General features: G+C 40.9%; 1 pseudogene; it reads right to left on the bottom strand.

Annotated features, from left to right (window-relative positions):
• The window catches only part of LOC133619878 (uncharacterized), a 52,086-nt pseudogene extending 41,808 nt beyond the window's left edge, over positions 1-10,278 (bottom strand).
• Positions 10,279-13,051: the final 2,773 nt, after the last annotated feature.

The following is a 13,051-nucleotide window of genomic DNA, read 5'->3' as shown; positions in this document are numbered from 1 at the left end:
TCCCTCTCCCCAGCCACTTCGTCCAGCTCTTCCTGTGGGACCCCGAGGCGTTCCCAGGCCAGCCGGGAGACATAGTCTTCCCAACGTGTCCTGGGTCTTCCCCGCGGCCTCCTACCGGTCGGACGTGCCCTAAACACCTCCCTAGGGAGGCGTTCGGGTGGCATCCTGACCAGATGCCCGAACCACCTCATCTGGCTCCTCTCGATGTGGAGAAGCAGCGGCTTTACTTTGAGCTCCTCCCGGATGACAGAGCTTCTCACCCTATCTCTAAGGGAGAGCCCCGCCACCCGGCGGAGGAAACTCATTTCGGCCGCTTGTACCCGTGATCTTGTCCTTTCGGTCATAACCCAAAGCTCATGACCATAGGTGAGGATGGGAACGTAGATCGACCGGTAAATTGAGAGCTTTGCCTTCCGGCTCAGCTCCTTCTTCACCACAATGGATCGATACAGCGTCTGCATTACTGAAGACGCCGCACCGATCCGCCTGTCGATCTCACGATCCACTCTTCCCTCACTCGTGAACAAGACTCCGAGGTACTTGAACTCCTCCACTTGGGGCAAGATCTCCTCCCCAACCCGGAGATGGCACTCCACCCTTTTCCGGGCGAGAACCATGGACTCGGACTTGGAGGTGCTGATTCTCATCCCAGTCGCTTCACACTCTGCTGCGAACCGATCCAGTGAGAGCTGAAGATCCTGGCCAGATGAAGCCATCAGGACCACATCATCTGCAAAAAGCAGAGACCTAATCCTGCAGCCACCAAACCAGATCCCCTCAACGCCTTGACTGCGCCTAGAAATCCTGTCCATAAAAGTTATGAACAGAATCGGTGACAAAGGGCAGCCTTGGCGGAGTCCAACCCTCACTGGAAACGTGTCCGACTTACTGCCGGCAATGCGGACCAAGCTCTGGCACTGAGCATACAGGGAGCGGACTGCCACAATCAGACAGTCCGATACCCCATACTCTCTGAGCACTCCCCACAGGACTTCCCGAGGGACACGGTTGAATGCCTTCTCCAAGTCCACAAAACACATGTAGACTGGTTGGGCAAACTCCCATGCACCCTCAAGGACCCTGCCGAGAGTATAGAGCTGGTCCACAGTTCCACGACCAGGACGAAAACCACACTGTTCCTCCTGAATCCGAGGTTCGACTATCCGGCGTAGCCTCCTCTCCAGTACACCTGAATAGACCTTACCTTACATCCAGAGCCTTAAGGAACTCCGGGCGGATCTCATCTACCCCTGGGGCCTTGCCACCGAGGAGCTTTTTAACTACCTCAGCAACCTCAGCCCCAGAAATAGGAGAGCCCACCACAGACTCCCCAGGCACTGCTTCTTCATAGGAAGACATGTTGGTGGGATTGAGGAGGTCTTCGAAGTATTCCCTCCACCGATCCACAACATCTGCAGTCGAGGTCAGCAGAACACCATCCTCACCATACACGGTGTTGATAGTGCACTGCTTCCCCTTCCTGAGGCGGCGGATGGTGGTCCAGAATTGCTTCGAAGCCGTCCGGAAGTCGTTTTCCATGGTTTCCCCGAACTCCTCCCATGTCCGAGTTTTTGCCTCTGTGACCGCTGAAGCCGCACACCGCTTGGCCTGTCGGTACCTGTCCGCTGCCTCAGGAGTCCTATGAGCCAAAAGAACCCGATAGGACTCCTTTTTCAGCTTGACGGCATCCCTCACCGCCGGTGTCCACCAACGGGTTCTAGGATTACCACCACGACAAGCACCAACTACCTTGCGGCCACAGCTCCAATCAGCCGCCTCGACAATAGAGGCGCGGAACATGGTCCATTCAGACTCAATGTCCAGCACCTCCCTCGTGACATGTTCAAAGTTCTTCCGGAGGTGGGAATTGAAACTCTCTCTGACAGGAGACACTACAACGTCAACTAAAACACTATAATGTTGACATAAACACTATAATGTCAACATATAAACTATAATGTCAACATACACACTATAATGTCAACATATACACTATAATGTTAACATATACACTATAATGTCAACATTTACACTATAATGTCGACATACACACTATAATGTCAACATATACATTATAATGTCGACATATAGTCAGGTTATAAACTATAATGTCGATATATACACTGTAATGTCAACATATAAACTATAATGTCAAAACATACACTATAATGTCAACATATACGCTATAATGTTAACATATACACTATAATGTGGACTTATACACTATAATGTCGACATACACACTATAATGTCAACATATACACTATAATGTTGATATATACACTGTAATGTCAGGTTATAAACTAAAATGTCGACATATACACTATAATGTCAACATATAAACTATAATGTCAACATACACACTATAATGTCAACATATACACTATAATGTTAACATATACACTATAATGTCAACATTTACACTATAATGTCGACATACACACTGTAATGTCAACATATACATTATAATGTCGACATATAGTCAGGTTATAAACTATAATGTCGATATATACACTGTAATGTCAACTTATAAACTATAATGTCAAAACATACACTATAATGTCAACATATACGCTATAATGTTAACATATACACTATAATGTGGACTTATACACTATAATGTCGACATACACACTATAATGTCAACATATACACTATAATGTTGACATATACACTGTAATGTCAGGTTATAAACTAAAATGTCAACATATACACTATAATGTCAACATATACACTATAATGTCAATATATAAACTATAATGTGGACATATGCACTATAATGTCAACATATACACTATAATATAAGGTTATACATGATAATGTTGACATATACACTATAATATAAGGTTATAACCAGTGTTGGGTTAGTTACTGAAAAGCAGTAACTAGTTACAGTTACTAGTTACTTCATTTCAAAAGTAACTCAGTTACAAACTCAGTTACTTACACCAAAAAGTAATGCGTTACTGTGAAAAGTAACTATTTAGTTACTTCTTTTTTCTTTTTTTTTTAAAGCTCCAATTAATGCCCTTTTAGCCTTCATTTCAGTACTGTTATTGCACTGGAGAATAATACAATCTGTTGATCAACTTGACATGGATTTGCATCACTCAACTCTGCTAAGCCATGTGGTCTACATACAACACACAAAGACAAAGATATGTTACAAAGGCCAATTTGTTTCTGGCCAGAACAAATTGACAAAACTATTTTAAATAGCTGCAACATAACATACATAAGTAACAAACAGCATAATAACAGCATAGATGTAAACCAAGAAAGGCACACACTACATACACAAAGTCTAACCAGGCATTTTCTTCCTCAAGTAATTCTTATACAAAATCATGTCTGAAACCCAGAACACTACACATTTCCCCAGTTTTAGTTTAGAGATAAGGAAAGATTGGCCTGGCCCACTAGCATCCCTCTTTATGTTTGTGAACTTTATAGTCTATACATTTAGAGTGATGTGATAATCAAACACTCTAGAAGTCTAGAATGAAAGAGTATATAAGAGAATTGAGAGCAACGTTCCCTCTCAGGAGCGCGCATGTGCAATTGCGCACTGCTCAAGCGTCCTCTGCGCACGGCAAATCTATGCCATGCACAAAATCAAATAAAAAAATAAGCGCATAACAATTTTCGACACGACACGGACACGACAGAGAAAACCGTTTTCATCATCATTGTTCAAATATTGTAACGTCTGTCGAGACGCTTTGAGGACATGAATTCCATCCATCACTTTACTGAGCAAAACTCTTTACTGTCGGCCATAAACACATCACCAAAACATTAGTAAAAAAAATGATATCTAGCAAAACTGGTCATTTTCTGCAGTACAAACCAGACCAAAAGCAACTTTGTTATATCAACAGCAGCCGCTCGCTCTCTCACGTGCGCCAACACTTGCACATATGGCACTTAGCCAGTGATGCGTTTACAGCCACACAAAAAGTCGGACAACTCCAACACCACACATAAAGTGTCATTCCAGGTCGTTACACTATGATTTACCAATCAAATGTGTGCTTATTCTAGTGTCATTTATTAGGAATCTTAATTTATAAATATTAATCATTAAATGCTGTTAGTATATTAAATAAATACTAATAAAAATATATTTTTTACAAACAGGAAGTTGCAGGAATGTACACATGATCCCCTGCTTACATCTCATTGTGCAACATGTGAATGTTTTAATGGGAACTAAATGCAATGTCTGAAAGGGGTACAAATTATTTCCAAAGCAGGACCTCCACCCAGACAAACAATACAAGTACACAGTTCATGAAAAACAATATTTTTTGTTATTGTCATTATAAGTGGGCCTAAACACTTATATTAGAAATGGAAATGACTGCTGTCATTTGATTATAATAATAAGAGAATGTTGTCTGTCTATCTGTGTTGGCCCTGTGATGAGGTGGGGACTTGTCCAGGGTGTACCCTGCCTTCCGCCCGAATGCAGCTGAGATAGGCTCCAGCGACCCCGAAAGGGACAAGCGGTAGAAAATGGATGGATGGATGGAGATGTAAGTTGTTATTTAGTGAGGTTTGGGACAGGTGTGCTGCTGGTGTAGCCACAGTGTGCACGCCTAAAGTTGCTCACATGGACTCCACTCAATGCTCAGGGACTTTTTGCATTTGCTCACACATGAACAATTAGAGGGAACATTGATTGACAGAGTGTGTACCTTCAGCGGTGAATGGTGGTGGTGGTGGAGGTGAAGTGGCATCAGAGTCTCTGTCCCTCTTTACTAGCTCCGTCGAAGAATGTTGTTGCTATGTAGCTTGTTTCAACAGATTTGAATTGCTGTTTTGGGCAGTAGATGGCATCTTTGATCCAAAGCACAATTTACATTTAACTAAAATGTTATTTTCTTTGTGCTCGACAAAAGAAAAGTAGTGAAAATATCTCCATGTTAGCAAACTCGACTTCTGGCTCCGCCATGATCAGACACGCCCCCCCCCCCCCCCCTCTCCTCCCTCTCCTCTCTCCTCCCCACACTCACACCCCCACACAGAGCACATGTCTCTCTCTCTTCTCCGGCTTGTGACACAAGAAGAATCAGAAGAAACACACTTTATACTACATACAAAGTAACGTAAAATAACGCAGTAACGCATCATGTAGTAACGGTAACTGAGTTACTGAATATAAAAAAATAACGCGTTAGATTACTAGTTACCGCCGAAACTAACGGCGTTACAGTAACGCGTTACTTTGTAACGCGTTAGTCCCAACACTGGTTATAACTGATAATGTTGACATATACACTATAATGTCAATATATACACTATATTGTCAACATATACACTATAATGTCAACATATACACCATAATGTCGACATATACACTATAATGTCAGCATATACACTATAATGTCGACATATACACTATAATGTCGACAAAGACACTATATGTCAGCATATACACCAGTGACGTGCGGTGAGGTTCATGGCTGGTGAGGCACTGACTTCATCACAGTCAGATTTTCAAACATATGAACCCTAAAGAGTATCTTATTCACTATTTGATTGGCAGCAGTTAACGGGTTATGTTTAAAAGCTCATACCAGCATTCTTCCCTGCTTGGCACTCAGCATCAAGGGTTGGAATTGGGGGTTAAATCACCAAAAATGATTCCCGGACGCAGCGCTGCTGCTGCCCACTGCTCCCCTCACCTCCCAGGGGGTGAGCAAGGGGATGGGTCAAATGCAGAGGACACATTTCACCACACATAGTATGTGACAATCATTGGTACTTTAACTTAACTTTAACTTTACACATACAAACTGTAGCACACAAAAAAGCACATTTAATAAAAAAAAAACATTATTATGGTCTTACCTTTACTTATAAATGAAGTCCATGCACAGCTCCTTTGAACAAAAGCATCGATAACTTGTTTATAAAAGTCTTCCTTGTCTTTATTTCAGTTTAAAAAGTCTCTCTGTCTCGATGGAGATCTTCCTTTAAGTATTACCTCCTGCTTCGATTGGAAAGTCCAGTTTAGAAAACTGTTTTATTTTAGATATGTAATCCTCCATGATAATAGTCCAGGCAAGAATAAAAAATAAACGATCGCTGCTAACTGTTGCCGCTTGTTGTCACTTCTTCTGCACACACAGAAATGCTCCCTGGGATCACTACTGCCCTCTACCACCAGGAGGCGGGATTACTGCGAGCCTCACACAGTGGATCTTCGCAGCAGTTTTATGATCGCTCAGCACAAGAAATACGTTACACGCATACAGTTGTTGACAAAATACACTGTACATTATATACCTCAGCTAACTAAACTTTGGAAATGTATAATATAATTCATATAGCAATACAGTCCCACTGCACAGCAGGCCAGCAGTTAGCCGAGTCATTGCGCAATCCATGGTGAGGCTCAACTCAGTGACGTGCCTCAAATGGCTGCTGACTCACCGCAAGTCTCTTCTCTGTATTTGAACGTCAAATGTGAAAATTCAGCAATTTTTAATAAAAAATTGTCTAAAACTGGTGAAGTTAAATGGAAAATAACTTTATAGTATAATCACTGGATACATATAACAATTTAATTATTATTTTTTTCTTTTTAAATTGTTTTTCTTTCCATGATGGCAGGTGAGGCCTCGCCTCACCTGCCTCCCCTGACTGCACGTCACTGATATACACTAAAATGTCAACGTATTTCTGATTCTGATTCTGATATACACTATAATGTCGACAAATACACTAGAATGTAGACATAAACACTATAATGTCAACATATACACTATAGCGTCGACATACACACTATAATGTCAGCATATACACTTTAATGTCAACATACACACAATTTTTTCCAATTGCTTACACACAAAATGTTAAAATTTTACACAGTTAACAAAGTCTACACACAGTAAGCAAAACCACTGTGCAGATTTGCCGAATATTAGGCATAGACTCTGCTTCACAGTTTTTGCGAAATATTACACACAATGCTTTACACACACCTTCCCATCTTGCACACATATTTCATAGAGTTGCTGTTGCCTAAGTCTGCACATGTAGCCTATACTCTGTGCTGTAATTTTTATTTATCTCCAGTTTTTTTTCAAACTTTTTTTTTTTGTCAGAGATTTTAATTTGTACTGCATGTCATTGTTGACTACTGTGATATGTTACTTTATCTAACTCTGGTAAAAATAAATATTTTCATTTTGCAGCATCATTGTTGAGCAGTTCTTGAAAAGATTACGGGATATTTTTTTTTCTCTTTAGGTGCACTCTCTAAAAGCCCTAGATGTTATTGTCACATATGCATGTACAGTAGATGGCAGTATTGTCCTGTTTAAGAGTGTCACAACATTGCTGTTTACGGTAGACGAAAACGTGACTGCTGTTGTTGTGTGTTGTTGCTGCGCTGGGAGGACGTTAATGAAACTGCCTAACAATAAACCCACATAAGAAACCAATAACTCGCCCTCCATCATTCTACAGTTATAACTTGATTGGGCAGGCACGCTGTTTATATTGTGGGAAAGCGGACGTGAAAACAGGCTGTTGACACGTCACTCAGGTCCGCCTGAATTTCGGGAGATTTTCGGGAGAAAATTTGACCTGGGAGGTTTTTGGGAGAGGCGCTGAATTTCGGGAGTCTCCCGGAAAATCCGGGAGGGTTGGCAAGTATGGTGTATATATACACTCCTGGTTTTAAATGTCCGCTCGCTGGAGAACAAACTGTACTACCTTAAGCTGGATTTATATGCAAGACGCGAGATGAGAGACTGCTGCGCCATATTTCTCACAAAAACGTGGCTGAAACCATCCGTTCCAGACGAGGCAGTTAGCATCGAGGGGCTAACTCTGTTTCGGTCCGACAGGAGCAGAACTCTCACTGGTAAATCCCGAAGCGGTGGTGTTTGCATATACATCAATAACAACTGGTGCAACAATGGGAAGATAGTCTCATGTCACTGCTCTCCCGATGTAGAAATATTAACTATAAAATGCAGGCCATTTTATTTACCACGGTAATTCAGTGCTATGATCTTCACAGCAGTGTACATTCCCCCCAGTGCTAACACCAAAGAAGCTTTGAATGCTTTGTACTGTTCCATCAATGAACTGCAATCTACACATCCAGAGGGGAGTTTTCATCGTGGCAGGGGATTTTAACCAAGCTTACATGAAAACTGTGTTACCTCATTTCCATCAATATGTGAATTTTGAAACCAGGGGTGGAAGCACATTGGACATGGTGTTCAGCAATATTAAACATGCGTTTAAAGCTGCACCACGCCCCCACCTCGGCTCCTCAGACCATCTATCTGTGATGCTAATTCCTGCCTACAAGTCCCTGCTGATCAGGAAGCAAGCTCCAGTGAAGCAGGTGAGGACCTGGCCAGAAGGAGCAATGGAAACATTACAAGACTGCTTCGAAATCACAGACTGGGACATGTTCAAGGCAGCCGCCACCGTTAATCATAACACATGTGTGGAGGAGTATGCAGTCTGTGTCCGCATACATTCAGAAGTGCATGGAGGATGTCAGTGTGATCAAGAACAGCCCCACATGGGCCAACGAGAAACCCTGGATGAACAGTGAGGTACGTTGAAAAAAAATGACATTGATTATGTTGCGGGTCATTTTGACCCGTACTGTGTAAATGCACTCAAAACAGTCAAGAAAACAGGTTAAACCAATAACAACTTTATTTTAGGTTATAGAAACATTTAGAAAAGTGACATGCAATAAATTTTTAATTCCAACACTATATTTAAGAAATACTTTAACTTCAACTTTAACTTCATCCCAGCGAACTTCAACATTTTCAATGTTCTCCAAGTTTTCTTCAACATTTTCAATGCTCTCCACATGATGGACAGAATGTTACTGTGTGCTTTCTGCAGATGTAATTCTTGCATTTCACACAAGAGGTACTTGTTTTACTGTCCTCTCGGGAGGGACATACCCGGCATCTTTTCCTTTTCTTTCCACCTGTGTCCACTGGATGTTGGTTGGGTGAGGTTGGGTTGGGTTGGGTGACCTGAGTTTGACCTTTTCAATGACAGCTGCAGCTACTGGGGATTGAGCTGGCCTGGCTCGCGTCTGGATCTTGGGAGTGACAAGTGATTTGCCGAGTTCTTCCAGGAAAAGCCGACGTCTGTACAATTTGCCGGCATTCCATTTCTGGTCGATTGCAGTCCACAGGACATAGGCATTGTAAGCAGACACGTCCACAATGTTGTAGAAAATCACCAAAGGCCAACGGGCTGTCTTGCGCTGGCAGCTGTATATTGCTGTGACTTTGTCCAGATTGTCAACTCCTCCTTTGGTGGAGTTATAATCCAGGATCATTTGTGGCTTCATGTCTTCTCTTGTGCTCAGAGATGCATCTGTGTGCATTGTACTCATTACAAGACCATTCTTGTTTCTCTTTAGGCAGTATGAAACAACAGTTGCTTTCTCAGTGAAAGAAAATATTGAGGAATGCAGAGGTCTGCCCTGCATCATCAGAATGTTGGTGGGAAGTTCTGGCTTATTTCTTCTAACTGTTCCCAACATGGTCAGCTTTCTCTTCTGAAGTTCATCTCCAAGGCGGTAGGATGTAAAGAAATTGTCACATGTGATGTTATGACCTTGCAGCCCTTCACTCATTTCCAGCACCACACGCATCCCCTGATTCTTCTCAGATGTTCCTCCAGGTAGCTTTCCTGTGTATATTTGCATATTCCATACATAGCTGGATTTTGCATCACAGGCTGCCCATATTTTGATGCCATACTTGGAGGGCTTGTTGGGCATGTACTGTCGGAAAGGGCAGCACCCCCTGAATGGAACAAGGCGCTCATCTACAGTAACATGGGGACCAGGATTGTACAACAAAGGTACATTTTCAACCCATTTATCCCACACATCTCTGATCGCAGCTAGTTTGTCTCTTTCACGTCGACCAGCTCTGGTGTCGCGGTTGTCAAAGCGGATCACACGAGATATCATGTGGAATGTCTCCAGAGACATTGTTGCACAAAATATTGGCCTTCCATTCTCTTCATTCCATAGACTTGCAGTGGCTTCTCCCTTTGACCTGTACACTCCAGCTAATAACAGAACTCCAATGTAAGCATGCAAGTCAGTCTGATCCAGTGGCTTCCATTTCTCTTGAAACACACGTCTCCCCTCCAGTTGGTCATTTCCAGTATAATCTTCTCTATTGGTGGGGATATGAAGAGCTGAAATGCTGATTGAATCTCATCAACTCGTGTGACAGCAAATCTTGTAGGACCTTGAGTCATTTTGATCACATTGGAAGATGATAGTCTGCCTCGGCTTGGGTGTGGTGATGTTGACCATTTTATATTACCGTCCTTAGATGCCCATGTCCCCTCTGTGGATGATGATTGCTGCATTCCTTGGTTTTCATCTGTTGGAGGAACAATGGCAGACTCGTCCTCTGAATCCTCCTCATCGTAGGAAAATTGACAATCTGGATTCTCACAGACATCTTCAACATCTCGCTGACCCAGGCTGTGGTACCATCATGTTTTAAGACGGCCACAATCATTCTAGTGCCTAAAAAACCCACAATCTCCTCCCTCAATGATTATCACCCCGTTGCACTCACCCCCATCATAATGAAGTGCTTCGAGAGGCTGGTAAAGGAATATATTGTCTCCAGACTTCCCCCCACATTCGACCCATACCAGTTTGCTTATCGCCCTAACCGCTCCACAGAGGACGCCATCTCCTCTGCACTCCACCTGAGCTTAGAACATCTGGAAGGAAAGGACACACACGTGCGGATGTTGTTTCTGGACTTCATCTCAGTATTCAACACCATCACCCCGCAGCATTTGGTGAGCAAACTGGCCGCCCTTGGATTCAATACACCCCTTTGCAACTGGCTGCTTGACTTCCTCACAGACAGACCCCAGTCTGTGAGAGTGGGCAACAACACCTCCAGTGCCATCTCCCTGAGCACAGGCTCCCCCCAGGGCTGCGTCCTGAGTCCGCTGCTGTTCACGTTGATGACCCATGACTGCTACCCCAGGTCCACTACTATACACTATTATGTCGACCTATACACTTTAATGTCGACATATACACTATAATGTCAGGTTATACACTATAATGTCAACATAAACACTATAATGTTGACATACACACTATAATGCCAACATATACACTATAATGTCAATATATAGACTATAATGTCAGTTTATACACTATAATGTCGACATATGCACTATAATGTCAATATATACACTATAATGTTGACATATACACTGTAAATTATACACTATAATTTCGACATATACACTATGATGTCGATATGCACACTATAATGTCACGTTATAAACTATAATGTCAACATAAATACTATAATGTCGACATATACACTGTAATGTCAATATATACACTATAATGTCATGTTATACACTATAATGTCATGTTATACACTATAGTGTCGACATACACACTATAATATCAACCTATACTGTACCTGTACACTATAATGTTAACATGTACACTATAATGTCAACATACACACCCTAATGTTGACATATACACTATAAGGTCAATATACATACTATAATGTCAGGTTATACACTATAATGTCGACATATACACTATAATGGCAACCGGTACACTATAATGGCAACATATACACCATCATGTCAACATATGCACAATTATGTCAACCTATACACTATAATGTCGACATGTACACTATAATGTCACATTATACACTATAATGTCAACATACACACTATAATGTCGACATATACACTATAATGTCAACATATACACTGTAATGTCAATATATACACTATAATGTAAGGTTATAAGGTTACTAATGTCGACATATACACTATAATGTCAACATATTCACTATAATGTCGACATATTCACTAAAATGTCAACATATACACTATAATGTCGACATATACACTATAATGTAAGGTTATACACTATAATGTCAACATGTACAGGTACACTAGTATGTCAACCTATACACTATAATATCGACATATACACTATAATTTCGACATGCACATTCTAATGTCAGGTTATAAACTATAATGTCAACATAGATACTTTAATGTCGACATATACACTATAATGTCGACATATACACTGTAATGTCAATATTAGGGCTGTGAATCTTTGGGTGTCCCACAATTTGATTCAATATCGATTCTTCGGGTCACGATTCGATTCAAAATTGATTTTTTTTTTCAATTTAACACGATTCTTGATTCAAAAACGATTTGTTTCCCGATTCAAAACGATTCTCTATTCATTCAATACGTAGGATTTCAGCAGGATCTACCCCAGTCTGCTGACATGCAAGCAGAGTAGTAGATTTTTGTAAAAAGCTTTTATAATTGTAAAGGACAATGTTTTATCAACTGATTGCAATAATGTAAATTTGTTTTAACTATTAAATGAACCAAAAATATGACTTATTTTATCTTTGTGAACATATTGGACACAGTGTGTTGTCAAGCTTATGAGATGCGATGCAAGTGTAAGCCACTGTGACACTATTGTTCATTTATTTTAATTTTTATAAATGTCTAATGATGATGTCAACGAGGGATCTTTAATCACTGCTATGTTGAAATTGTAACTAATATTGATACTGTTGTTGATAATATTCATTTTTGTTTCACTACTTTTGGTTTGTTCTGTGTCGTGTTTATGTATCCTCTCAGTTGCTCTGTTTATTGCTGTTCTGAGTGTTGCTGGGTCGGGTTTGGTTTTGGAATTGTATTGTATTGTTATGGTATTACTGTGTATTGTTTTGTTGGATTGATTAATAAAAAAATAAAATAAAATAAAATAATAATTTAAAAAAATAAATAAGAAAATCGATTTTTTTTAAAATGAGAATCGATTCTGAATCGCACAACATGAGAATTGCGATAGGAATTCGAATCGATTTTTTCCCACACCCCTAGTCAATATATTCACTATAATGTCAGGTAATGCACTATAATGTCGACATATACACTATAATGTCAACACGTTTACTATAATGTCGACATATTCACTATAATGTCA

This window comes from Nerophis lumbriciformis, linkage group LG20 (genome assembly GCF_033978685.3).
Source record: "Nerophis lumbriciformis linkage group LG20, RoL_Nlum_v2.1, whole genome shotgun sequence".
In the NCBI taxonomy this organism is placed as follows: domain Eukaryota; kingdom Metazoa; phylum Chordata; class Actinopteri; order Syngnathiformes; family Syngnathidae; genus Nerophis; species Nerophis lumbriciformis.
This window is presented reverse-complemented; position numbering and strand designations above follow the sequence as displayed.